This window comes from Gavia stellata, chromosome 7 (genome assembly GCF_030936135.1).
Source record: "Gavia stellata isolate bGavSte3 chromosome 7, bGavSte3.hap2, whole genome shotgun sequence".
In the NCBI taxonomy this organism is placed as follows: domain Eukaryota; kingdom Metazoa; phylum Chordata; class Aves; order Gaviiformes; family Gaviidae; genus Gavia; species Gavia stellata.
This window is the reverse complement of record NC_082600.1, coordinates 34,497,928-34,524,477: the sequence shown is the minus strand read 5'-3', so window position 1 is coordinate 34,524,477 and position 26,550 is coordinate 34,497,928.

The following is a 26,550-nucleotide window of genomic DNA, read 5'->3' as shown; positions in this document are numbered from 1 at the left end:
TTTATGTCTAAAACTATATACAAATTCATGACCAATAAAAGTTTTACATGTAAAGTGATCACAGAATGCTTTTTCTAATTCGTTTTATGTTTAAATACAGCAAGTTTTTTTCAAGTAAACTTTTCATAAGAACCTTTCATGCATACATTGACGTGCATGTGATAGCTGGACTAACACAGCAGTGTGTTATGAGCTATTAAATTAATGAGTCATGTACTGAGGAAGATGTACATCAAAGGCTAACACACTTTCTGATATGCAAGCATGCATTAGTTGCATTAGTGTGTTACTTTAGATGCTCTGGCACATGGAAAGACAAAATCTGCACCAACGATCTTTACTTGTAACATACCTGTCTCTGGGCATGGAAGGACTGACACCTACATCACTAGAATTTCTGGTTCAGGCTCAAAGTTGATATAAATGATGAAGAAATTTAACCACTAGGGAGTCGGTCTAAATGGTTGAATGACAATAGAAGTTATGCTAGCTTTCATGCTTAAATGAGAAGAGGGATGGAGTTGTGAAAGGAGAAGAAACTAACAGGAAAAGTATAAATATAAGTAAAGCTGAGGACTTTAACTTATTATGTGTCTTGCTCTGTATTTTACTACACACATATCCTTCTGGTTCCATGACATCCAAACTATGTTAGTTATCATTCACTTCCATTGATTTATCGATGAATTAATTACAACACCACTTTCATTTTCTCTGTATATGGCCAGAGATGCATAACCTTCTTTGTAATATACAGAACTGGTGTCTGATCCTCAAATTTGTTTATTGAAACAGTGGCAACTGTCTTGATTCTAACTGATGAGTTTATTTTCACCAAGGTCATGAGATAACTAAACCCAAGTATGTGCAGATTTGGGATCATCCATAACAGCATGTTCATATTCAAGTTGATTTGAAGTAATCAATGAATGGATAAACAGATGTTGGATGAAGGAAGAACAACACATACACAAAGTGTTTATATTCTTATACACTATATAAAACTGAACATTTCTAGGAATTGTTGTGATCTGCCACATAGATAGCGCACTTAAAACATTTTCATCTCTGCATTTATCAATGCTATATTTTCCTACTGCTAATATATGCTATGGCAGACTTGTATAGTGCAAAGAACAAAAAAAGATACAAATACTGATGAGTCTGTGATCTATCTAATCACAGCTCAGTTGTTCATCTGTAAGGCATCACTGTTGAGCAGGGTGATGAAGGAAGGATTCATGTGCTAAGATATGTTATTGGGAATCTGAAGATCTGGCTTCTCTTCCTATTTCTTCAAATGATTTAATGCTCAATCTTCAGCATATCATTTTGGGATTGACTCAATGCCAAAGGTAATGATGATCTTTTATTTCCTGGTGCTAGAAGTTCTGTGTAATGGATATGGGTAATGGTGATGAAATTGTACCAAGGAGCTGTTATGCATTTGTTGTGTTGTGCTTTGATATCTTCAGATGTCAGAAAGTACAGAGATGTAATATTTGTTACTGGTATTTTGTTTCCCATTTTATCATCTGCTAATGGACATAATAAGTTTTAAGAAAGGCTTTGAAGGATTACAGTAAGAATACTTGTAGAAAAAAAATAATGCTAGCTCTAAGCATATTTCTGATACATGAAACATTTCTTAAACACACAAGAGTATTTATCATTCCAATATTTTAATTTTATGAAAGAAGTTTGACAAAGAAAAAATACTGATACTTTCTTTAATTTTCAATTTTTGGTAGAAATACCATGGTGTGATATATTGCATAAATACCTAGTATTAAATAGATACTTGAAACTTATCAACTATATGGTAGCATTCATCCTCTATCTTTCTACATGCATAGGAAAAAATGTGATGATCATTCATGGAGTAGAAGAAAGTGAATAATGTCCGTAATGTTTCTACTCTTTCTATTTTGAAACTTCTTCAGCTTATGAAAATATCTGGAGTGGCTTAAAGAATCCTTAAATATATTACTCCAAAACACACCAAACTCTTCTCAGTTCTCTAGAGCAGGAAAACCAGAATCCTCTCTTTCTATGGTGCTGCATCAAAGAACTCCTAAAAGATTTGATGGAGGAAAATCTTTATAAATAACAACACTATTATCACCCCTCTCATAAGGTCTCATACACAGTCACATTTCTAAAACAAAAGAAAGGGAAGAAAACTGTATAAAAAGGATGAATTCATAACTCTTAAAATTTAAAAAAGACATTTGCAAAACAAATAATGAAACATGTATTTCAATTAAGATGAAATACATTGTTTCATTATGTCATCAAAGCCAAATTCTCTCATGAAAAATTACTTTCAAGCAAAGATACATTTTTAGTAAGAAAACTGGCTGAAGAAACTGTTCATGTACACTTAAGGTATGGCATTTTCAAAAGATCTTTACTGTTACTGCAGTTAGTAGAAATATTTACTTTAATGAGAACAATCAACATTAGACCAGGATTAAATGCTTCAAAAGTCCCATTCTTATTACCTGTCTCCATTCTTACTTATAAATATTGTTTTGGAGAATCTAGTTTTCCATCCAAATAAATTAGGCTGAGGTAATTACAATTTCCCAGTCTTCTGTGAGAAATCAACAACCAAAAATACTCTTAAATATATGAAAGGAATATTGTAAAAAGTACGCATGGCTACTGTTGACTTGCTGCATAAAACTGCCTTGCACATGGGGTTTCCACACATACAACTGCAGCGTAGAAGATGACATTATGAGAAACCTTCTCACAAACTGATTAATAATCTTAAGCTGCTGAAGTTCAGCTGAGTGAGCAATTAAACACTCCAAACAGCAATGAACCTTCAGAGATAATTTATGATAATTTTATGCACAAGAGCTCAGTGGCTTTTTAATTTGATAGAATGTTAGTAGCATAGTTTTCTAACAAGGGAGTTTCAGTGCTCCATACATCACTGAGATTACTTAAATATTTCAAATGTGGTTGATGAATGAAGTTTCCTGAGATGCGAGGAGATACAAAAGGTGTCAGAAGGTTGAGATTACTCATCATATCAATTATTGAAAGTGGATACATTGACATCATACTCCCAGCTCATATTTTATAGCCATTATAAAGACAGAACAGAAATAACAGGCTTGGTGGACTGCAGAACTGTCAGGATATCCAACTTCTTCCCTCTTTTATTCCAGCATTGTTCTGTCACCACACAATGTTAGCACTTCCAGGTGTTTCTTTGAAAGTTGTTCATAATATATAGCAGAACAAGACCTTTTGGATATCATCAGCTAATACCTGGAAAACATCCCATGCAGATCAAGAGAGAAAAGGGAGGTTAGATAAAATAACATGAGTCTAAACTCAGTTTGCAAGAAATGCAAATACTGTGTCATTTTTGCTGAGGGAGAGCAGTTTTCCCTACATTCTTCCACATAATTTTTTGCCTTTTTGTTGCTTTCAAAAAACTGCATAGGGTAGTACACTCAAACAAGTCAAATATTTTTAATTCCTAGAATATTTTCCCTTTGTTCTTTTATTTCTTGCTTTGACAAGTAAAATATAATATTTTAATCTTGAATTTCTGACAGTCACGGCAGTTTGAAATACACTAAGCTAAACTAAAGTAAATAGTGTAAAGGGGCTTTCTTTGTTATATGAACAAAGATAAAGTCTCTGCTTTGAACAGAACACTGAAGCACTCAGATACTACACGGTTAAGAGAACAGCCAGTTGGTGAGATTTTATCTGTTTTTAACACTACTATGATGATCCTGACAATAAATGATCATTTCACATATCCAAATAGTTATCCTTTCATGCATGCAAGAACAGAATGCTGGAAAACGGAGGCTAAAGATGGGCAAAAGAATGTTGCTAGAAGCAGGACAGCAGCCTGTTACTTAAACTCCTTCAAGTGAGAGATGACTTCACTCGTGTAAAGCACTATTAGTCAAAATACTCCTCAAAGCTCAGGAACTATGCAGACAGCTTGGAGACTGATAGGTGGGAGAGTGGGAGTGTTTGCACAGACCTTGTGGCTTCAAATACAACTTCAGACTAAAACTATTAGTCTCAGGTTAATGAAAAGAGTTGTCTGACCCTTTGTGTATCTTCAACATTATTGTTTCAAGAGTTGACTCCCACACAGCTCCAAATGCAGTATCAACACCTATCGACATAATTTGAAGTCTCCCACCCTTGAAGAATCGTGGGAGACTCCCACCCTTCAACATTAGCAGAAGAATCACCAAAATTCATAAAGAAAAGAAGTTCCATAAACATGACGATAAACTTTTGGAACTCCCGTTAGGCATTACTGAACAAATGCAACGGAGTTGGCAAGCAGCTTCCATGTCCGCCTAAAGACAATTAGGTCTGAACTTGTGGCATTGAGGTTCTCTCCCTTGAAAAGCTTGCTTCAGCTGAGTCAAGAGTTGGTTTCACTCCCATCTAAATGAAGAGAATCCTTTTCCCAAAAGGATGTCAAAATAGGTCTAAATGCTGGTCATGGAGGAAAATTCCCTGGAGAGGAAAAGAAAGAACTCCAAATTGTGTGAGCACAATGAAATTGTTAAAATACCCCACAACTTAGAAAACTTGACCCAATTAAAAGGTTAAAAAAGTGGATTTGTTTCACCCAGAGAATGGATTGAAACAGCTCTCAAATACAAAAAGTTGCTATAAATAGTATGATATTATTGTAACCTCCAGTACATTGCTGCAAAATGAAATATTAAAAAGCAAACAAAAACATCGTAACTATGATGTGAACTTACTCCTGGGACACTGTATCCGGAAGCAAGCTGCTGAGAAATTTCTATTATTAGAGTCTTTTACCAAAAAGTTACTCAAACAACTTTCATAAATGGTAAGAATATCTTCAACCCTGTCTCAGAACTGGGTATTGACCTAGGTAACTTTTCATGGTCTGTGTCTCTGTGTCTTAATTTAATGGCATAGTTAAAGCTGAGAGCAGGAAGTGAGTATTATATAATTTCAAATGAGATACCAAAAGGCTAAACCATTTACTTTCTTACGCACTGTTAATCATCTGGTGGCTTGCACAATCTTGTAACCTCAGCTCTTCTGGATTATCAAAACGGCACTTGCCTGACTCCCTGGGAGCTTCCTCAGGAAGTGGACAGACTGGTAGGTAGGAAGGAAGCAAAAACTGAGGCGACTTAAATGTCCTCCTTTCTAGGAATCTCTGGTTCTCCTAACTCTTTCTTCTGAAATAGTCTCTGATTATTTTTTTTTTTTTACTCAAAAGGGTGAAATTTGGTAAGAAGACTGGACACTGATGTAACATACTCCCACCTACAAAGTTATATACCACAGGTATAGTTCATGTCCTCCTCAGTCCCATGCTCACAAACGTCCGTGACAATGTCTCCTGGAATGCAAAACAGCCAAAGTAGCAGTAAGTCCAGAATCTATAGAGGGTTTGCACCTCTCATTTTAATGCACTCAAATAATAGTACCTGGAAGAAAAAAATGGTTCACCTGACAGCCTGCTGCCACAGGGACATTAGGACAACATTTTCAGTCAAGTTCCACCAGTTTAATTGGTTAGTCTTGATGAAATTTCTCTCAGTTACCCAGAAAAAGCTTCAAAACTGGTCTCTCTTCAGAATGTTAGCAAAGAATGGGTATCTCTAAGACTTTCTGTGTGTGAATTTAAGGGAGACTGTTTTTTTTCTTCTGTTTTTTTTTGAGTCAAAACAATGTGTATGGAGAAAGAGCACTTAAAAGCTTTTTTCTTCAAAATCAATTAAAACGAAGTTATTAAGAAAATTATAGGAAAAGAGCAATTGCCATCTGAAAATGTGTCCTGGCAATTTTGGAGATTAAATTAAATCTCTAATAGAGAAATGTTAGTTCTGCTTTCAGTGCAAGTGTCAATGCAGCCTTACCTACAGGTTCTCTTCTGATGCTTCCATAATGTGCCAATCAATGTTCAAAAGTACAATTATTTGTTTGTGTTCTTGAAGAGAGATATACAAAACAATTCTGAAGTCCTATTTTACTAATATATGGTAATGAAAATGAAGTATTAATAATATAGTCAACTGTACTATAGATATGAAAAGCAGTGCATACCTAAAACTTGTACCTATAATACTCTTTGGACAGTAACACTGTAGTTCAGTTTTGGCAGCTACATTTGTTATTTTTCAGGCAAAGTTGGCAACAACTCAATGCCACGGAAACATTGGGCAAATTCCAGAAACCCTTTCTTAGGCAAGATGTCTATTTAAATACAAGATTTAACCTACCTTTTAATAGGATAAAAATGGATGACCTGGACGAATGGAGTATCTTAAACTTCCTGCAAAATAGAATAGTTTTCTTGTTTGCACTATTTAATGTTTTGATTTCCCATTCATTCCTGAGGCTGTAATGAGCATCAGTTATTACATGGTGGCTCAGCTCCAACATAAATCGTTTAACCTCCCCCTCTTTATTGATTTATATTAGCATTTATAGATGGCACTCATTGTCTTTATACAGCCTGGGATCTCACAGTAATTAAGTTCAAATTTAAAATAAACAATGACATCCTATGGGTTGTTGAAATATCCTGCAAGGTTTCTTGCCTAATGCCTACATTCAGTTTAGACCTCATCTCATTGCCATTCTAAAAATTCTAACTAGACAAACCAAATGAAACCAAACAAATAATCACAGCAAAAAAGAACAGCAGGGAAGGCATGTATTCAGTCTTGAAATTACTATGGAATGCGTTTGTCAAAATTATAGTGTCAATATTGTATCAGATGTCACTCTTTTTTTTTTGCAGTGCTATTGTATGTAAGACTATCTAGCTCAGTGCTATCTTTCTCCTGAAAGTATTTTAATTATAACTGGAGAACATTATATTATATTGTCTTATCTCCAAGTCCTCCAACGCTCTTGGATGCACGGTAAGTTATTCTTTTCTTTTGCTCTCAGGAGACAAATTTATTCCTTGCTTACAGTACACTCATGTAATTCTCAATTAATTCTGTTGATTTAAGACCACAACTACCTTTAATGGTAAATGGTAAGCATTGTGTACAGTAGCATAAACATGGACTGCTATGAGAAAACTTTTTTCCAAGCCATGAATGGCAATCTTCACATGCTGCAGGAACAGAAACCAGGACTATAGTTGTTCTTTGTTAATTGGATCTCTGCTAAATTATTTTTCTTCTTTCATAACAACTATCAAGATATAAGTATCATAAATATTATTAAAATATTATAAGTATTACAGCATTATTAATAATATTACTTTTTAAATGGTCCTCAAGAGCATTTTTCTAACTCAGGTAGAAGATTCAAAAGTTAACTCAAACTGGAAGCCCTCACATCACTGAAGCCTTTCAATGAACACTTTCTAATTTAAATTGAAAACCTCACCTGGATGTATTCTGACAATTTAAAAAAATGTGGGAAGCAGTCACTAACTGTGCAGCTAAGTCTTAAAACACTTGTCTAAAAATAACACAATAGCCGACTCTCCTGGCCATAAATCCAGCCCGAACCCTAAGCCTCGGCAAAGACTTCTGTCAAGTGACATGCTGAAGCCACAGTTGGAAATACTAAGTGGGAGAGAGTTCCCGTATCAGCCCACAGTGCTGCTATGTTCTGTGCAGCCCCACTTTTTTCAGGGGTCTCATATCTTTTGCTCCCTCTATAGACCTAACCCTATGCCTAGCCCTAAGTGTGGGTGGACACTTCTGTGGTGGGACATGCTGAAGCCCCTTGTGAAAAGGATATGAGTGGGAGAATCCTCAATCTTTTTGCAGCACTGCTCTTCCTATGGGTCTCGTATCTCTGTCAGGGTACACTAAAAGTGGTTGCTGCGTAGCAGGGGAAGGGGAATTTGGCAGCCAAGCATCGCAGCATGGCAAGCAGAAGCCACAGCCTCAATAACAAAAGGGCTTAGTCCTGTCATACATGAACAAGCCAGGAAGTCAGCCCATGTGTCAAGGGTCAGATTCCAGATCAACAGGGTACAAGCCCAGGTGCAGGCATGGCTGCAAAGCAGCTGCATCAGAGTCCAGGCATTAGCCAAGAGTGAGAGTTTAATGCAGCTGCAAGTGAAGGAGATAGGAACCCCTGCTGCAGCTTCTTCCGGCTCTTCCTTGGAGAACTCCAAGGCCAGCTGAAGCTTCTCAAACAGGTCTTGCCTGTCAGAGCTATTCTCCCAGGAGGACAGAGGATTCTTCTCCTAACTGACCCTAAGCCTTGCAGGAAACTTCTGCCATGGGATAGACTGAAGGCCCAGGGGAAAGCCTGAGTAGGGAAGATTTCTCTTTAGCAGCCCATGCTTTGCTTTGGCAGTCTCTTAGGAACCCTGCCCTTTCCAAGGGCACCAGCTTTCTCCCTCTCCTACCCTAATCCTGGTCTTAACCCTAAACCTGGTCTCAGAGGTTTTAGTACACTTTTCATTAAGTAAGTCTTTCTGCTAGTTCTTGAAATGTAACTATGCTTCTAAAAAACATAACTAAATTAAAGACTCTAGTTTTCCTTACCTACATTATCTTTTATTATTGTTTTAAATGAAACATTGTCTATGTATATGGTATATGTGTGTCATGTGTGAGCTTTATTTCCTGGTAGGTTACGCTGTACTTCCATCATTGTTTTGACCTCAGAGTGATCTGTAGAGTGTTCTTTATGAGATCCCAGTTTTCCAAATAACACAAATTTCCTGCTGTGATTCTTGATGTAAAAAACATAATATTGATGATCTAAGTATTTTTAACTGCTTCTGCACAATAATGAGGTAGTTAGTATAAAATAGCTGTATAATTGTATGAACCAAAGCTATATTTCTAATTTGAATTTTGCAGCCTCCATTTACACTTTATTTTAGGTTTACATGTTTGTCTTTATCATGATGCTTCTTTAATCATTTATTCTAATTAGCTATCTTACTTGTCATTGTAAATAATTTCCAACAAAAAAGTTATTCTGGTTTTTACTCCAGGAAGACGGGACATAATAAGTTTGATCTGAAGCCATGGAAGTTAAATGAAAAATCCAGCATTAAGACCAATTAGAAATTATCATTTAACTTTGTCACTGTTTTTGCAATGCTGCAAAATGCCCAAATAATTCTCGTGGACATTTTCGATACTCCATGTAAAGGAATTGGATTGTGCTGTCTAATTGTTGTTGGTTTACTAAGTGACAAGGCATTGTTTCTGTGATAAGTATTCTGATATAATAAAACTGTTAACACATTTTACAAATACTTCTCTGAATTTTATATTTAATTTCAGCAAACAATGCCAGTGAGGCTTGATTGCCTCAGTGTCTGCAGAAATGAACACAAAAGAACTGTAAATATTTCTGAATCCAGCTCATTTTAAAACTAGCATGAAAAAGTGAAGATAAGTTTTTCTACTACTGATCAACTCTAAATATTATGATCTTTTTTTCTCACTACAAACTGAACCCGGCTACAGATTCACAGCCTCAAACAACATCGCTTCTATTTTGAAATCCTGGTTAAACACCTTAAACACCTGACTAGCCTTACTCAGATTGATAATTCAACTGACTTCACTTTGAAGTCAGAAGGAATACTCTTCTGAGTAAAGTTGCTGAAGTATAAGCACTTGCAAGACGGAGCCTTGCATTTGTTGTTCTGAAACAGTTTAATTCCTAATTTTACCTTATAAATGATAAAGGAAAACTTAGTGAAGATAATGCATTTTCAATCAAAAGATTAAGAAAATTGCTTTCTTCTTTCTTTTAACAAATCAATGTATTTTGTAACACATATATAACGAATTTTATAATGCATTTTTATATAGAATACATATAAAAATCTAGAAAAATATAGAATATACAGGCTATAACAGTTCTGTAATCACTAAGATTATTGAGCAGAGAATTAAGAAATCCTCAAAGCATTCTTTTGAAAGTGCTAGGTGAATACATGGAACAAAGCATATGATTTTGTATGACATATTCCTAATGTGAGGGAAAAGAAAAATACACAGATATCAGTAATAAAAATTCTATTAAGCTCACTTGTTTCAGGATCAAGTCCTAAATAGCAATAGTTTAAGTAAAAAAAATAGGTGCAAGAGGGTTTTTTGCTTCATTTGGGATGCCTGACAGAGCCGTCAAGAAGAAAAAAATGGCAGCCAGAAGAGAAAAAAAAAGTCAAACTATTTCTCATATGTTACTAAATGGAGTGATTTCAGAATGGACATTATAGAGGATGAAGGGAGAAATTGTATGGTAGACTTACAGAAAGAAAAAAACAAACAGTAAAGAAGCATTAAGGACAACTTCCTTCAGTCCCTGATATGAGAATATGAGACACGGACTGATGTTCACAGGCAAATTTCAAAAATATTTAATTACCACACACATATCCAGACCTCACTTTCAGAGACGATAGCGACACCAGCAGTATGCGTACATATAAAAACACATCTGTTAGTAATACACTAATTATTTTTCTTAGTGTGTTTCTACTGCTGGACCCTTACTGCCTGCATTCAGTTGACATCTCAGTGTGAGATGCAGAAGCTGAGAGTCAGACCCCCAACAGGTACCTGTTCGGAAGACATACATACAGTGGTTACCTTGGCAACAGACACACGTGAAAGCTCTCAGAAGAGCTTCTTTCTCACATATTCATTTTTTCTGCTCAGAGTGTTGATTCGTATGTATATGTAGGTTCAGGCTACAAACTTTATCAATCAAACTGCAGCTGCACAGTTTCAACTCTGACTTCTATTCTTTTCTGCTTTCCAGCAGCTTATGATGAACATTTGCTGATGAATGGAGAGACTGGTATCTTGCAGAGCATGCTGCTCCACTAGAAATATACAAATCTCTGCTGAAACTTTACAGATCATTTACACGAACTTTTGAAGTAGGAAAAAGGTTTACATTACTAGTGAAGAGATGCTTATACACAATTGCACATGGAGAACTGCCTAAATAAGAAACCTCATACTAAAGCTTCCCAAACTTTTTGACTTAATATACATGTACATGCATGCTTAATATACATAGCCATACATTATTATTATTAGTTAGAGTCAAAGTACTTTATAGTTGTTAAGTATTAGCATCCCTGTTTCACAGGCACAGAGAATGACCCCAAATATGTAGTATAGGTTATGTTACTTGAAGTGTCTTCATTCTGGAATCAGCCTCATTTGGAATCAATTTTGAATGTTGTAAATTGCTGCCTTGTTACAGCAAAAATTTGTAACTCATCTGCAAATATCACAGAAGCGGTCTGTTTTAAACAGTGGATTGTATACCTTATCATGTATTAATTTTAGTATAATCAGAAATCATGAGATAGAAGAAATGTGTTCATTATGCTCCATCAAAAGTCCAATTAGGTACAAGTTTGGAAGTTCACTTTTTTCATTTAGGGTCCTTACAGTTCTTTCAACTTAGCTCATGCTAGATTGGTTGGACATGATTATGCTCTTTGTCACATTTTACGCAGACATAGCTATTTCCTTTTCACTGGTATAATAATTGGTCTAGGAGGAAATCTAAAGGCCGTTGCGTTTATTTGGCAATCTTACCAGTGCACTCAGTGAGTGAAGAATCCATTTACATGATACTTATTCCCTCTGTTTCATCCCCCTAGCAGAAATAATACCTTGAGACACTAGTGGCCTTTTCAGCTTTGGAAGGGACTTGTATTTATATTTCAGAATCAGAATCAGGAGCTTTTCGTGTGCCCTCACCTTTGGGCTGCTGATACTGGTAGCTGATGGTGCTAGTAGACCTCATCCTATGTTGGACATAAAAACATTATCTCCTACCAATTCTCATATAAGACCACTGAAGGTGTAAACCAGGACCTGTTGTATTAATGGAAAGGTTCCTGCATTTTAGATGGCTTTGACATAGGTTTTCTACTTCTGCAGTTTCTGCTGATTCATTACACTAACTGGGATGCATTTTTTTTTTCTGTCAGTACAGGTGAAAATATAGAAAAAGGAATACTGTCTTCCTTGTAAGTGAGTATTATTTGTAATGGAAAATATCAGAAATGCAAAACTGTTTTCTAAGTACTTGAAATAACAAGTATTTGATAGGGCTGCAACTATTCACTTTGTTTTGAATTCTTGATTCTCTCCCTGTCTCCTTCTGTATCAATTATTTTTTAAGTATTCATTATCAAGTTGTAAACCTGGCCTCTATAGTGTTTCTACTCTGTTTTATTTTACAGCACAATAACCACGCTACTGTACAGTAAGGCTAAATGTGAAGGATAGGTAATAATTTGTCAGTGTTTCAAGCAGAATTCAAGGACATTTCAAAATGTTTTTTGTGACTTGGGCTTCCAACTTTAAAATGTGATGTATAATTGACATTTTGATACTTCGAGGCCATGGTGTATTCTCACACTTCCATGAAAAAAAACGCAACTTGCTGACACAATCAGGAAACAGATGGTGACAAAGATCTTGTATTTAATATGCCAATCATTATGCTTTACTTGCATATTATCATCTCATTCATGAGGCCACTATATGAAGGAATTTTGCTATGTCTCTGCAAATCAATCAAAAAGTCTTTTAATATTTTTTAAAAATATAATTTAGGTCTTTCTTATCCTTTCTATGCTTCATTATATTTGGGGTAGAGTGTTTATGCAAATTTATTACACATGAAAAAATGCTTTGACAGTCCTGTGGCTAGAATAGATGTCAGTAATGAAATATTCACTATAGATAGCTTCAATAGAGAGACCAAGAAATGACTTGGCAACTGAAGAATCCACATTTTCCATACTTTGCTGTGGTCCTTAATCCAAAAGCAGTGACATAGTAAGACACTATGAAGGATGATGTCGAGTAGGAGGATGGATTTTGTAATGTGGCCTCATATCTACTAAGACCTGGACTTCAGTCAAAATTTCTGCTCAAGAAAACCACAGATGGCAGATTACCAATATATTTCAGTTACAGCTAGCACTGGATTTGAAATCACTGAGTATCTGAGCCAAGTATACCTCTTCTTCAGCTTTGAAAATAGGCATTTTCCTTGGAGAGTGTCTGACTCAAGAGTCCCATCATATAGGAGTGAGTTCATCCACTCACAAACTGAGCAAGGACCCTCCTCGGACAGCCTGAGGTTCTCTGAAGATGTTTTAGCCCATTATTACAAGTGGTGAGAAAAGGCTGGTTCTTTCTTCTTTCTTTCTATCCTGCAATGTCCAGAGAAAGCTTCTTCCTTCGTAAGTGCCAAACACATATTTAGAGGGACTTGCGGTACAGTTAGCACCATTTTTTTTTCTGTCTCACTTCTACTCTCTTTCTGTAGGTTCCTCAGCTTCTAAAATGTATATCTTTCTATTTTAAGAAGTAAAAAATATTTCCGGTTCTCTGCAAAAGGAACAACACAAGCAAGAGGACACAGCATGTGTACTTACAAGTGTCTTGTTAGCTTGGATAGAACATGCCTCTGACCTGGGAATAGTTAGGTAGCTATTTGAAAACTTACATATTCCTCCTGACATGGATGGAAATATACACTGGCTTTCAGCTTGTATAAGAAGTGGGGAGAAGAAGGAGAACGGTTTTGTGCTGAAACTTAGAAAAGAAGCTATTTCTGGAGGAGAAAAGGGAATTTTATGCCATTATTCAACACAATCCAATGCCATTCCAGGCACAGTACACTTCAGTAGCTATTTCCATGAGACAAGTCTCATGAGGCAAAGTGGTCCTAAATGCAAGAAAAGTGAGTCTATGTTTATTTCATACGTGTCACAACACAGAGTTTATGGTAGTCTTTCAGCATATCACTCTTTCTTTCCCCCTCTAATTTCCCTTTCCTAATCTCCAGCCATTTCAGAATACTTGCAATGTGCTCTTTTCACTGACTTGTAACTGGGAGTTCTGTGTCATACCTATTTTGTTCTATTCCCTTCATTGTGTAGCATTCTTCATTTAGCTTGATAAAGGTTTGTGGTTTACAAAACCAGAAATCCTCAAAGTTGCAATTCTGTGTTCCTTTTAATTGGTTAAGAAAAAAAAAATACAAACCCAGAACGCCACCAAGCCCAATACAGCACTGTGTAACAGTTGAGCTGTTCTTAAACACAGGGGCAGATTTATTGTTTGTTTCATCACTTATCAAAGACAGTGGCTTACACACCTTGCACTATCTAGACAGCAGTCTCTTGGGATGTCAAAAGTCAAGGCTACATCAGCTCTTGACTTTATCCAGGCTCTATGATGTACAATGTCACTGTAACACAGCACTTCCTCTTTGTTCTGGGGGAACTTGATTCATAATGAGCCCATCTAGGGTGTACTCAGATTGTGATAAAGAGCTCTGCACAGAGACTCCTATTTTAGAGAAACAGGTGTTGGCTTTGATTAGAGAAAAATGACATCATCCAAGGGAGAGGAGAAAAAAAAGCAAAGGGAAAGGAAGGCAAAAATAGAAAAAAGTGGCAACCAGACACAAATACATTTGCACATATAAAGCTGTTCTAATGAGAGCCAAATTGATTTGACATTCAGTGGCAGTTTGAAGCCAAAAAAAGCAAAGCAGCCTACAAAAGGCCCAGCTCATTGTTTATGGAGTGTCATACTTCATCATCTGTGAGACCAATAACAGTGATGGGAAGACCTTTAAAAGCAGGGAGTTTGCACAGAATAGCTGTGTGGATACCACTGATGTCAGATCCAGTAGAATGATTGTGAGCTATTTCCTGAATTGAAATCGTGTTTGTCAGATGAAGTAGATGCTCTCTACAGATTATATCTTTGAGAAGACGATTTGCTACATTGTTAGAATTTTTGGCTGATTTCTCCTAGGCAGACACAGCCACAATACTTATCCTATGATTGGTACTGATCATTAAACTACCTTGAAGAAAAAACATAGAAGAGAAAAAAATTACATAACATGCAAATGCAGCTTCCAGTACATTAAAATTAATCTCTTTATGAAAAAAAACCTGCACAAAATCATGTAAATTAATGTAGGCACCCCTTTCATTATCCTTATTTTCATAGATAACTTTGTAAATATTTTTACAAACAGAATTTCTTACATTTTCATTAAAATAGTGGACCCCTGTCATTAGTAGACTGTAGAATATATTTTGTCCATCTCTGCTTTCAGTTAGAACACCTGGTGAAGAGTGACATGTTTATCAAATGTTGGTGAATGCCAACATGAATTAAATAAGCCTTCAAAAAAACGTGAGATGCTATAGCCTTGTACAGGAAAGGATATGTGTAGAAAGCAGTCTCTCTCTTTCTGCCTTCTAGCTATGAGCTCAATCTAGATATCACAATATTGATATTAAATTCTGATACTAATGTTTCTGTTTAGATTTCGCTAGAAAACTGTTTCTTTCTTGGGGGAAAATTCAGCAATTTCAGCCTCCTGGGTCTCAATTCTCTAATGACTCACTGGAATACAAATAGACAGTGATCTCAAATTAGCAAGTCCTTAACCACATTTTACATACACTATCTAGTGTGACTTCATAACTCAAAAAGCACTATCAGGGTGACCAAACTTATAATGAATGGTACAAGTATAGACAGAAAAAATGAAGAGAGACAGGATACATGGAGGTAGGTCTAAGTGAATAAATGAAACATTTTCTTTCATTCACATTAAAAACAAAAATCAGTTTAACCTTTTTTTGCAAACCTTCCATTCTGTTTCCTGTAAATATTTGAGTCTGTGAGTTTATTAGCATGACCACCCACCAAAATAAATAGATCAGTAGGTCAAAATGTTTAAATATTCACAAAAAGCCACCATTACATCTATATTAAATATTGTATTCTGTGACATATGAAGACAGTATACATTGGTTATGAATTATGTATGCAGATGTAATTCCTGCTGTGTTAGCTTTATGTTGTAAATCATATGATTGAGTTTCTTTTGTCATATTTAGTAGAATTATAAGCCACAGTGGAATAAATTACAAATTTTGAGTACTACAAGATAGGTTTCTAAATTCACTCTGTGACAGTACCTAGAGATTCAAGGCCATATCTATTCTACCACAGCCTTGACTTCAGTTTGCAGGAGAAAAGGGGTTGCTCTGTGTCTAATGCCCACTGGCTTAGCAGTCAGTCTGAAGTCCTGCAGTCATGGCATTTAATTGAATTAAATATTAAAACGCAGTCAGCATGATAAGCCCTTCAACAAGTGGATTTCACTTTTCTCAGGCTGTAAGTGTTCTCATAGATAATTGTGTTGTAGAAAAAGTAAATAGGAAATCAGTTACTGAAGGCTGAAGAAATGCATTGCTACCAAATTTTGTTAAAACATTTAAAATGTTACCTTTTAGGATTCAGTGTCAGAATTATAACACCACAGAAGTGAATGCGAGCAATTTACATTTCCCTTAGAGCTATTGTTTCACACTGTCTGAAGATTCAGGCTATGTCTTTCACTGGTGAGAAATGATGTATTTTACATCAAGCAATGTAAACTTTTATAAATTAGTGAAAACAAGGAAAAGATAAATTTCACTTTAACGTAGCTAGTCAAGGTTAACTTCAGGCCCACATCTGCCATTATATTGACAAAATATAAAGAGAAATCACATGATGTTAACAATGAAAATATAGCCTTTGCAAGAGAATACTGTATTAATTACCTGCTGCTCACATTGGAGCTTCCCTCTACAGTTCTACACTCACGAAGTCTGAAAACACCTTGCATTTTGGTTTTGTATTTCCTACCACACCTGTGAAAAGTGATAGCTTTTGTATTAAATTCTTCTGAAAAAAAGAGAACCAAAGTAAGTAGGCTCAATGTATAAACTTTTGCATGTATATTAAAACCATAATAATTTATTGGTACAAATTACAATGAATTATTTATATTAGTAACAGTCAAAATATGTTTTTCACTTCTTTCACAATGCCTGCTTTCCATGCTATATCAAGACCAAGTATTATTTGTAGAAAAAATTCATAAGTTATCTTGAAGAGTGAATATGTCAAATTTCTAGTCTGGTCATGGACAATTTATGGATCAAAAAAGTGACATTCACAAAATAGTTTTTCAGTTTGGTTTTTCCTACCAGACAACCAGGTGTCATTAAGCTGGAAAACTGTTTTCAATTAGTAGACCTAAGCAGCAGATTCTGCTTAGATCAACAAAAGGATCAAGGACACCTGATTCAGCTGTGTAATTACCAGGTATAAAACAGCTATTTCATATAGTAGAAAGAGCAGACCATGTCACTAAAAGCTAAAGATAGGCTAAGAAATAAATATTATAGTTTTATTTTGTTTTCCTAACACTGAGGGTGATTAACTCCTGGAACAAATTAACTCAGCAAGTAGTAATTTCTCCATTGCCTGTAATATCTGCAGCAGAAATGGATTTTTTTTTGCCTGGAAGACAGGCTTAACTAATCCAAAGCTGGCACAAAATTTGTTGCCAGAGATAAAGATGTGGCAACTCCCTTTCTCTGATAACTTATAGTAAGTGTGTAACTTTGCATAGCACTTTCTTGCTGGTAGAATTTGGATAGTTTAGATAGAAGGCTCCCAAGTGGTGTCTGACACAAGTTACTTGGCTCAGAAAAAAGACATAAGATAAAGTTTTATGTGCTTGTGTTACATGAAGATCTAATAGTCTGGATAACCTAGGGATTTCTTTAGTCTAAAAATTGACACGTTTCTATTAGGATCTCTAGGACATACAACTACACGCAAGGAACAGAATGAAACCCTACAGGAGAAAAAATATTCCTCTGATCTATTCCGAAGTGGTTCTTTAGATTTTTAGCCCCTCAACATATCCAGTCTTATCTGCAATATTGTAGTGAAAATAATTTTATTTGCATCCTTTTTACTTCCAGAGTCCACGTTTACTTACATGCCATACAGCTAAGTCTGACTGTACCATATTTTATCCCATTTATCTAGCTTCGGCTGAATTGCTTAGTAAATTCCAGCCTGTTACTCCTTTCACAGCTCAGTGGAGTCACTGAACCTGCACAGGTGCTGCTAAACACATTCTGAAGAACACTGGTTTTCACAGGTATACTGAAAGCCTCATTGACACAGGTCATCTTTACGGCTGATGGCAAAAAGACTATAGGATGGCATTAAAAAAACCAAGGTAGGATTTACACTTAGGTAACTAAGAGAATTGATGCTGGGCTTGTAAACAGGACAGGTTAAATACAGACACTAAGATAACAGCAAGCAGTTATACATATTTTCAGTATAAACCTTCAGTGTAAAAAAATCTCTTCTCAAGGAAGTATGACTACTGACTACAAGCTCTACTCCTTAGAGACTGGTTATTTTTTAAAGAGAAAATTTTCTCCTGTTTAGGAATCTAGTAAGAAATTATTTTCAAGAGGAAGGAAAGAAAGGCAATAGGAGTTATTCTGGAAGAAAACTAAAATGCAAGTCTCTCTTTTCCTTATCTTTCCTAACACTCTATATGCCACTCTCTTTTTACAGTGGGATGTTTGGAGGCATATTTTCTACAACGGTTCCCAGCCAGATAACCTTCACTCATGCCAAACTGTTCATTTTAAAGCTGTGAGTTCCCTAACTGAGGCTAGGCTTAGCCATACTTGCACAAAACTATGGGAGGCTCCAAGATGTCTCCTCTATGTCATTAAACCCACCTGTTCACTCAAAAGGCTCCTTCTAAGTAGTGATACCAGGTCTAAGTGTGCAGCTGGAAATGACTGGAGATCAAACTGTGCTGCAGCAACCTGCAAAAGTTGAAAATGAGTAGTTCCTAGGAAGTCATGTTGCAAGAAGTTCACATGACATCTGTTTCCAAGAGATACACAGACACAGTTCAGGCACCATTACAAGCCCACCAGTTTCTTGAAAGGAAATGCATATACCTATAGTGTAGCACATAGATCTTCTGTGCAGGCTTTCACTAACAGAACGTGATTTGCATACATGTCTCCAAAACTATGGATTTAACATGATGTCTTAAGGTGTTTAACTGCAGTATAAGAACTGAATGCAGTTCAGTGGCTATTCTTTGTAGTTTAGAGTGGAAATCCAACTTAGATGCTCTGAAACAGCTCATATTTCTGGACGTGTCTGAAGCTGGATGAATGTTGCTACCTTTCTGAGTAAAAAAATGGGGAAAATCAATGAAGACAATGGGAGAAAAAAAATGTTCATTTCAAAATCATTAATTGCACGCCAACCTTTGTGTAATGTAGAATATTTCTTGCTCTTAAAACCAAGTGATTTTTATTTTGTAGTCATCCTGAATATGACTGTTAGAAGAAAAAGCTTAAAACCAGGCATGTCAAATCCCTTTTCATAAGGAAACTGCAGCACATAAAACTTTGCATTATATGTGTTAAAGAACAAATATGCAAAGTGTAAGAATGTCTTCTGGCAAGACACCTGAACTACAGGTGAAATAAAAACTGGTATCTACAAGAAAATGTTCCACTAACAGTAGGGACCGGTGGTCCTGGTCCTCATTCCTGGTCCTGCCAGTGCAAAGATGAGTAGCATTCTCAGATCTATGAAAGCACAAAACAGAAAACAAAGAGAAAACAAACCTGCCCTTTTAACCAAATCTGCTTCTTGTATTTTATCAGCAGCAATAACTATTCAGCAATTGGGTTTCAGTTAATCATTTCATTAGTAAACAAAAAACCCAAATACCATCAGAATAGATAAAGATAGATTGCTCGTTATGGAGCAGTTTCTGGTGCTAATAAAACAGTGTGGTTTTACTTTACAGCATCGTCCCCCAGCTTCTTTCCCCCATTGTTTTCTTTCAGCCACTGAAGTAAGAGGATATGAACAGGAATATATGTGGAAAGAGACTGGTTCAGTAAAAAGCTGTTTTCTTATGCAGCTGCTATTTTATCGTAGAACTACATTAAAAAACTAAAATGGAAAATAAGGCAGTTTTGCAGCAGGTATTGTATAAGCAAACCTTTATTTTTTGCATACTATGCGAAAGCAAATTGAGTGTCTTTTGGTCAACTGTGAAATGCCATTTGTAAATGGAAGTAACTCAGGTTCATTAGGGTTTCTTTTACCCTCTAATTCATTGCAAGTTTGCTTTTGTTTATGAAAATAGATTTGATCAGCTAGTCAGAGTGTAGAGGTAGTGTTCACTCATTCAGCGATATTCAGCAGTTTTTATTCACTCTTATACTTCATTGCATTTTCACTCTTGGAAACTCATTTACATAATCTCCGTATGGTCATTTCACAGTAACTGTATGTGACTCTGGATATGCCAGCTAATAATTACCCTAAGCTATCTGAGAATACCTAACTGCATAGTGACTATACAGTTATTTCTTAATACTCAAACTCTAGATTGAAAGCCCTCTGACTGGTCCAATACTATGAAATGTCAAGCTGTTTACCAACAACAAAGACTGTGCCTCTGCTTCTCAGCCTCTGCAGCTGAAGCAGAAAATGCCAGTGTTTACTTAAAGAAGGGGAGAAAAAAACTCTCCTTCCTCTATGATTGGTCCTGTGGCTGTTGGAGTGAATAGTAGTTTTTGTCATTGATTTCAATGGGAATTGAATCTGACTCTCTTTCTCATCCTTTTTATGCCCCGTCCTCTTGCACTTCAGGAAAATACTCTATTTACACAATAATTGTCATAAAACTATAATTTCTATAGATTAGATTCTGCTGTATTTCCTCATCTACTGGCTTAGTTCAGGTTCCCATCATCTTTTATACAGAGCCATTATGTACATGTCCATGTATCTGAACACTTAATTTCACTAGAAAAATAAGAGAGGAAGCAAGAATTTTCTCTTGGAACTTCTGTAGGCCAAAATCTGCATGCATTTTTACCATAGCATCCCAGCTTCCCCAACCTTTGACCACTACTTTTCAGCATTACTGTGACACAAGATGGCTTATCATGAGACTGCTTCCTTTTTGTCAGAGTAGAGTTTGGATTAAATGACTATGGAAAGGGGCAAAGGCAAATTATGAAAGGCAGGACTTTCCTCCCCTTCCTCCTTAGCAATTGAATTAAAAAAATGCCACTGACTTTAATCACCAGTTACAGGGTATTGAATTGTACAAGGTTTTAGAATTTGGCAGAAGGGATGAAAAATTTCTGAATGGGGATAAAGGAAAACACAGAAAAGCCTATATAAAAATACAGGAAAAAAAAGCTGTTTTCTTTGATATTTTACAGAATACACAGAAATAACATTTGGATAATGATTAAATAATACTGAGAAAGTCTACTGTGCAAACAAGGAATTTCTCAGGGTTGTGTATGTGTGTGCTATTTAATTGTTTTGGATTTTTGGTTGAGATTTCTTTTCAAAAAGAATGATGTGATCTAAAAAGAGAAGACAAGCTTGGTTCAGTTATAGCTTTCATATAATTACTACAAACTAATGCAAATTAGACTGTAGGTCTGCTCAATGTACATTTCTGTGCTTGCCAAATTATGTTTGGCAGTGTGGTCAAGCAATAACAGATGCACACTGTGCCTAGTTTTCTCGGGCTGTTCAATAATTAGGAGGGCCATGTATTATAATGAACCACATCCCCTTGGCTGAGATTTGGATGCAAATTGCACACTAATTCACTTCCAAGTTTTTTGGAAGCATACCAAAAGACATGAAAATTAGGGAAATATACTATTTACTTCGGGAAATGTGTTTAAAACTAAATAAGGCTCATTTGTAAGCAGTGTTCATCTATTCCATCCTTGTAAAAAAAATTAACAATAAGTTCCCTTTCCTTTACACTATTTAGTTTAGCTCCAGCACAGAGCAGCTAATGTGACACCTCTGCAATGTTCATGGCATCTCTATTATTCTTGTACTGAGAGAGTACAATATAAAAGACAGTTACTCTGCTTTGTATTTCTCTAAGGTATTGCTGAGGTTGAGTGGATGATATCAGTTCAGTGAAAGACTTGAATCACACTGCAATCCAAATTCTTTGCAATCAGTTGAGTTGTAATGGCATGCTGTTTATAGCAGAAAATTCGTCTTTTGAAAAGGCTGAAGATTCTTTACCCTTAGCTATTATACAAAGGCTGAATGGACAGATTTAATGAAAAAAAATAATACTTAATGAAGGAAATTCTAGGAAATCCAGCAATGTAATGTAGTTACATGCGTACATGTAACTACACCTGTCTCCAAATTCTAGAGAAACAGAAAATTAAAATAATTGAACTTATTGCTGCATGTATTAACAGGTAGTTAGGTTGTCCTGAAAATCATTTAACAGTGAGCTGCCTTGCGGTAACAGTTAACACTCTTAAACAGAGAAATATAATGCAACCTAAAACTGGAACAATAAGAGATACATCTCTTGTGTTTATTGCCTACTAATTGTATTGTGATTGCACTGAAGAGACAGGCTTACGGATCAGGACTCCTCTATACACACTCTAGACAAATATAGGAAAAAAGGCAGTGTAAATGGCAGAAATCAGAATGCTCTCCTGCAGCATTATTTTAAGGTTTTTGTTTTAAGAAGAGATATCACGGAACATACTTTTTTAAATCTTTCCAAGTATTTTAAATTTTACAGTGATGTTCAAGAAGTTCTTCACAAGAAGACAATGAGGAAAAACATTGCTTGCCAAAAATATAAAAACCCTTTTCAATTTATTCTACGCTGCCAGCACAATTTTAGTGATTACAGTGTAGTTCTGACATGGGTGGCTTAGTTGCAAACTAATTCACGTGGGCACCAGTGAAAATCTCTATAGTAAAGCAAAAGACAGTACATTACTGAAGAAGTCTTAACTATTAAAAATTTGATAATATGGAAATATAGGCATAATGAGAGTAGGCAAGTGTCTTAGGATTAAGACTGTTTCTAGGAGGATAAATCAATGCTGTGACATGCAGCTATGGCTAGACTGCTATGTATATCAGGTTTACAGAGCTTTATAGTAGGTGTTTTTTAGGTGTTTCGTAGGTGTTTATCCTATTTGCTGGTTGTCGGTATTGCGACTATATCATCATAGACTAACAGAACAGCAACAAAATTCTTGTCTCCAGCATGATGAACAGAGAGTTAACTACATAAAAGCAGTTTTGGCAAAAGTACTGTTCACTCTACGTTGAAATTGAAAACAGGCTAAAGACTAAATGTGGAAAAGCAGCTGAAATTGTAAACTCATTTGAATCATTTAAATTAAGGGACTGTGAAGAGCTTTGGTTGAATTTTGCAAAAATAACTGGTTGAACAACTTAGTAGCAGATAAGCCTCAACACAGATAAGACTTCCCTAAAACACATTAGTGGAAACAGTCTAAAGTATTCATACATAATGATGTCTCCTGAATTAGTTGTAACCTCTCAGGAAAAAAAGATCTAGGCATTACTGTAGACAGCTCAATGAAGAGACTTGTTCAGTGATTAAAAAAGCAAATAAGATGTTAAATTGTGTTAAGAAGGGAATAGAGAATAGAAAAGAGAAGATTACAATTCCATTATATAAATCGATGGCACATTGATTACTGTATTCAGTTAGACATCTTATTTTAAAAAGACACAAATGAGAAGGTGAAATGAAGTACAATGAAAATGACAAAGGTGTTACTTTCATAGTCACTAAATTATGTCAGCCTCTCCAAAAGCATAAGGGACTAAGTGGAAAATGTTAATCCCAATTTGATAGAACCATCCGCAGAAAGCTAGCCTTGTTTCTAACACTTATCAGATGCAAACCAACCCGTTTTTTGACATTTATGAGAGACTGCTTCAGCATGCTGCCAGTGTCAGATTCAGGAAAATACAATGATGGTATAGAGATGTTTTTGGACTCCGGACATTCTGTTGTGTGCATACTCATTGTAGATGCGAAGTATCTGTAAATGCAAATCAACATTTGAGAAATAATGTAATTTCCATTTTTAATGAAGAGTCTTTCTCCAAAATTAGTCTTTCCACTTAAACACCTGGGTATCCCTAGTTTGTCGCATTTTCTTGCAAAGGCGGGTTAGGGGGGAACCTGAGGTTTTTGGGGCTTGGGGCTGGTGGTGGGAGTTATTAGTGCTTTTATGAGGATTTTGCTATTCTTTTTATAGAAACAAATTCATTGAGATCAGTTAGAATTTATTAATAATTATTATATTGTGAGGTGATGAGGGTTGTTACATCTTGCCTGAACTGTTCAAGACAGCAGGGTATATATGTAGTAGCTTCCCTAGACTTGGAGAAGACCTCTGAAAACGTCAAGTTTGTGCATATCTATGTCTGGTGAAACAATATGTGTGCATGTTAAACATTGAAAATAGTCCAAGAGCTGCCATTAATTTGAATTGATCTGAAATCATTATCTGGAACTGCCAGGAAACTGAAAAACGAATTATTTCCACAACTCTTATCTGAGATACTCTGTGTCTTTTGAGGAATGTACAAGAATGTCATCACCATCACTGCGGCTAACTTCAATAGACCATCAATTTGTTAAAAATGAAAGAAAGCACTGAAGACTAGTGTGCCTCTCCACTCTGAAACGACTTTGGTAATACACCCATATCCAGTTATGCTCCTTCTCTGTATGTGGTGAATGCAATACATGAAGTGTAACTGAGTAAAATAGTCTTCTAATAACATTAAGTAAACTATACATCAAGTTGTGTAAACCTATATAATGATAAATGTCCAACAAAACTTTGCATATGGGGCAGACCAAACACATTGTCAATTGTCTTGGTCTTGCCAGCTATGTTCCTTCAGCAGTAGATAGCTTTTGTGATTTTTTCAGTCTATTGTACTAGAGGTGGTGGGGTTACACTGGCATGTATTCTGTGTCTATTAGATGGCTACCTGCATTTAAAGCTCAATGATCTCTGCAGATTCCTTCTAGTCAGTACTCCTACATTCCTTATCAGAATTTTGCTAGAATAACATCACCTCTACTGTAGTGTCAGGTGAAAGCCAAGATAAATAAATCTCTGCATTTGATTCATTATATGACAGGTTGACACCATTAAAATTATCATTATGACTTACTGTTTTCCTTATCAGAGTCTCCCTCAATAGTTCTGGCAAGTTAGACAGAACTGAAACTGACGAATGACTTTTAATTAATTGACTATAAGAAATATTTTCAAAATTCATAGCATTCAAAATTTTCAAAGAAAGATGGGAACATTTCTTTTCAAGCATTTTCAGTTGAAAATAACCCATTTTCCTATTAGTCCACTAAGAATTTTGGATTATAAAGTGTTTTGTTGAAAAAATTGAGATACTTTTTATTATTATTATTATTAGCATACATATGTATATTCCTGTTTTTTTTTTTTTACTTTCCTGTTAATTTATTTTTAAAGATATTTTTGCAAAGGTAGGTAGTTGTGTTAGGTGCCTAAATACTTCCACACATGTGACAATAAATCTCAGTCAGATCAAGGTTTAAAACCTGTTTTCTGCTGCAGAAAAATATATTGGGAATAACACCTGTAGATTATTCTGGTTTTATCACTCTTTTTTTTATTCTTTTTTAAAAGACTTTGGAAAAATCAGCATCTGTTTTTGCTAAAATGGTGGATAGTATACTTTATTCAAATCTGGGAATGCTCTAGGAATAGTATAATGACTAAGGATACATTGTTGTCTTGCAAGACTTGGTGTCAGCAGTGTGAGGTGTTTCAACTCAGAAAAAAATATCAATTCTGCAATATTACCCAGGAAAAAGCTTCAGTCTAGTGGCCCTTATTTGTCATCTTCATATTACAGAGCTCATACCAGTAGCCTGTTTTGCTCAGATATGAAATATAATTTCTGTATTTACCACAGTGTTACACAGGAATGTTTCTTACCATGTTACTCAGACTCCCCCTTTTGCAGTTGTCCTGCAGTCCCCTGGAAGAACCAAAAGCCAGCCTCTGAGACTGTCACCTGATAGTTGTGGAACCAGCTGAAAAAGAGTTTCTTATTTATATCAGTTCTTCCTGGATAATACGGACTGTGGGGCAAGATCATAGCCAAGTGGGAGGGAAATTTAAATATAAATTACTCACTGGAGGAATGGTGTGACATTTGTGAAGAAACTAAAACAATTACCATGAGACAGTCTGGTTCTCTTTCATTGTTTCACAGAGTAAAAATAACAGCACCATTCAAAGCCTAACATTTGATGCGAGTGGAATGGTCTTGCACTGCTCTTTGTACACTGGCATTTTATCACTGGCATTTTTAAGACATGATGTCTCCCCTTTTCTCTCCAGCATGATGAGTTTAATTGCTCCATACCAGGAGTACTCTTTTACGAGGAAGTGTGAGGGACTGCTCCAGACTGTCCTACAGCTAAGCAGCCACAACCTTTATCTGGAAGAAACATGTTTAAATCACCATTAGGCAGAAGAGGTGATTGGTCCCATTTCTGCCATATGCTCAGTGAATGTTGTAGCAAAGAATCTACCTCGGATGGGATGGAAAGAAGACAGTCCTTCACTCCTATCCAGTGTTTCTTCACATTTCCTCTGTGAAAGAGACTACTTTCAGGAGCAGTTTTAGGGTAGTGAATCTTATTGTCCTAGGTTGTCTCCCTGAAACCTAGACATGTAAATATCACCTCTCAGAGACTTAGAGAAATCTCTCTTTTCGTTACTTCCCA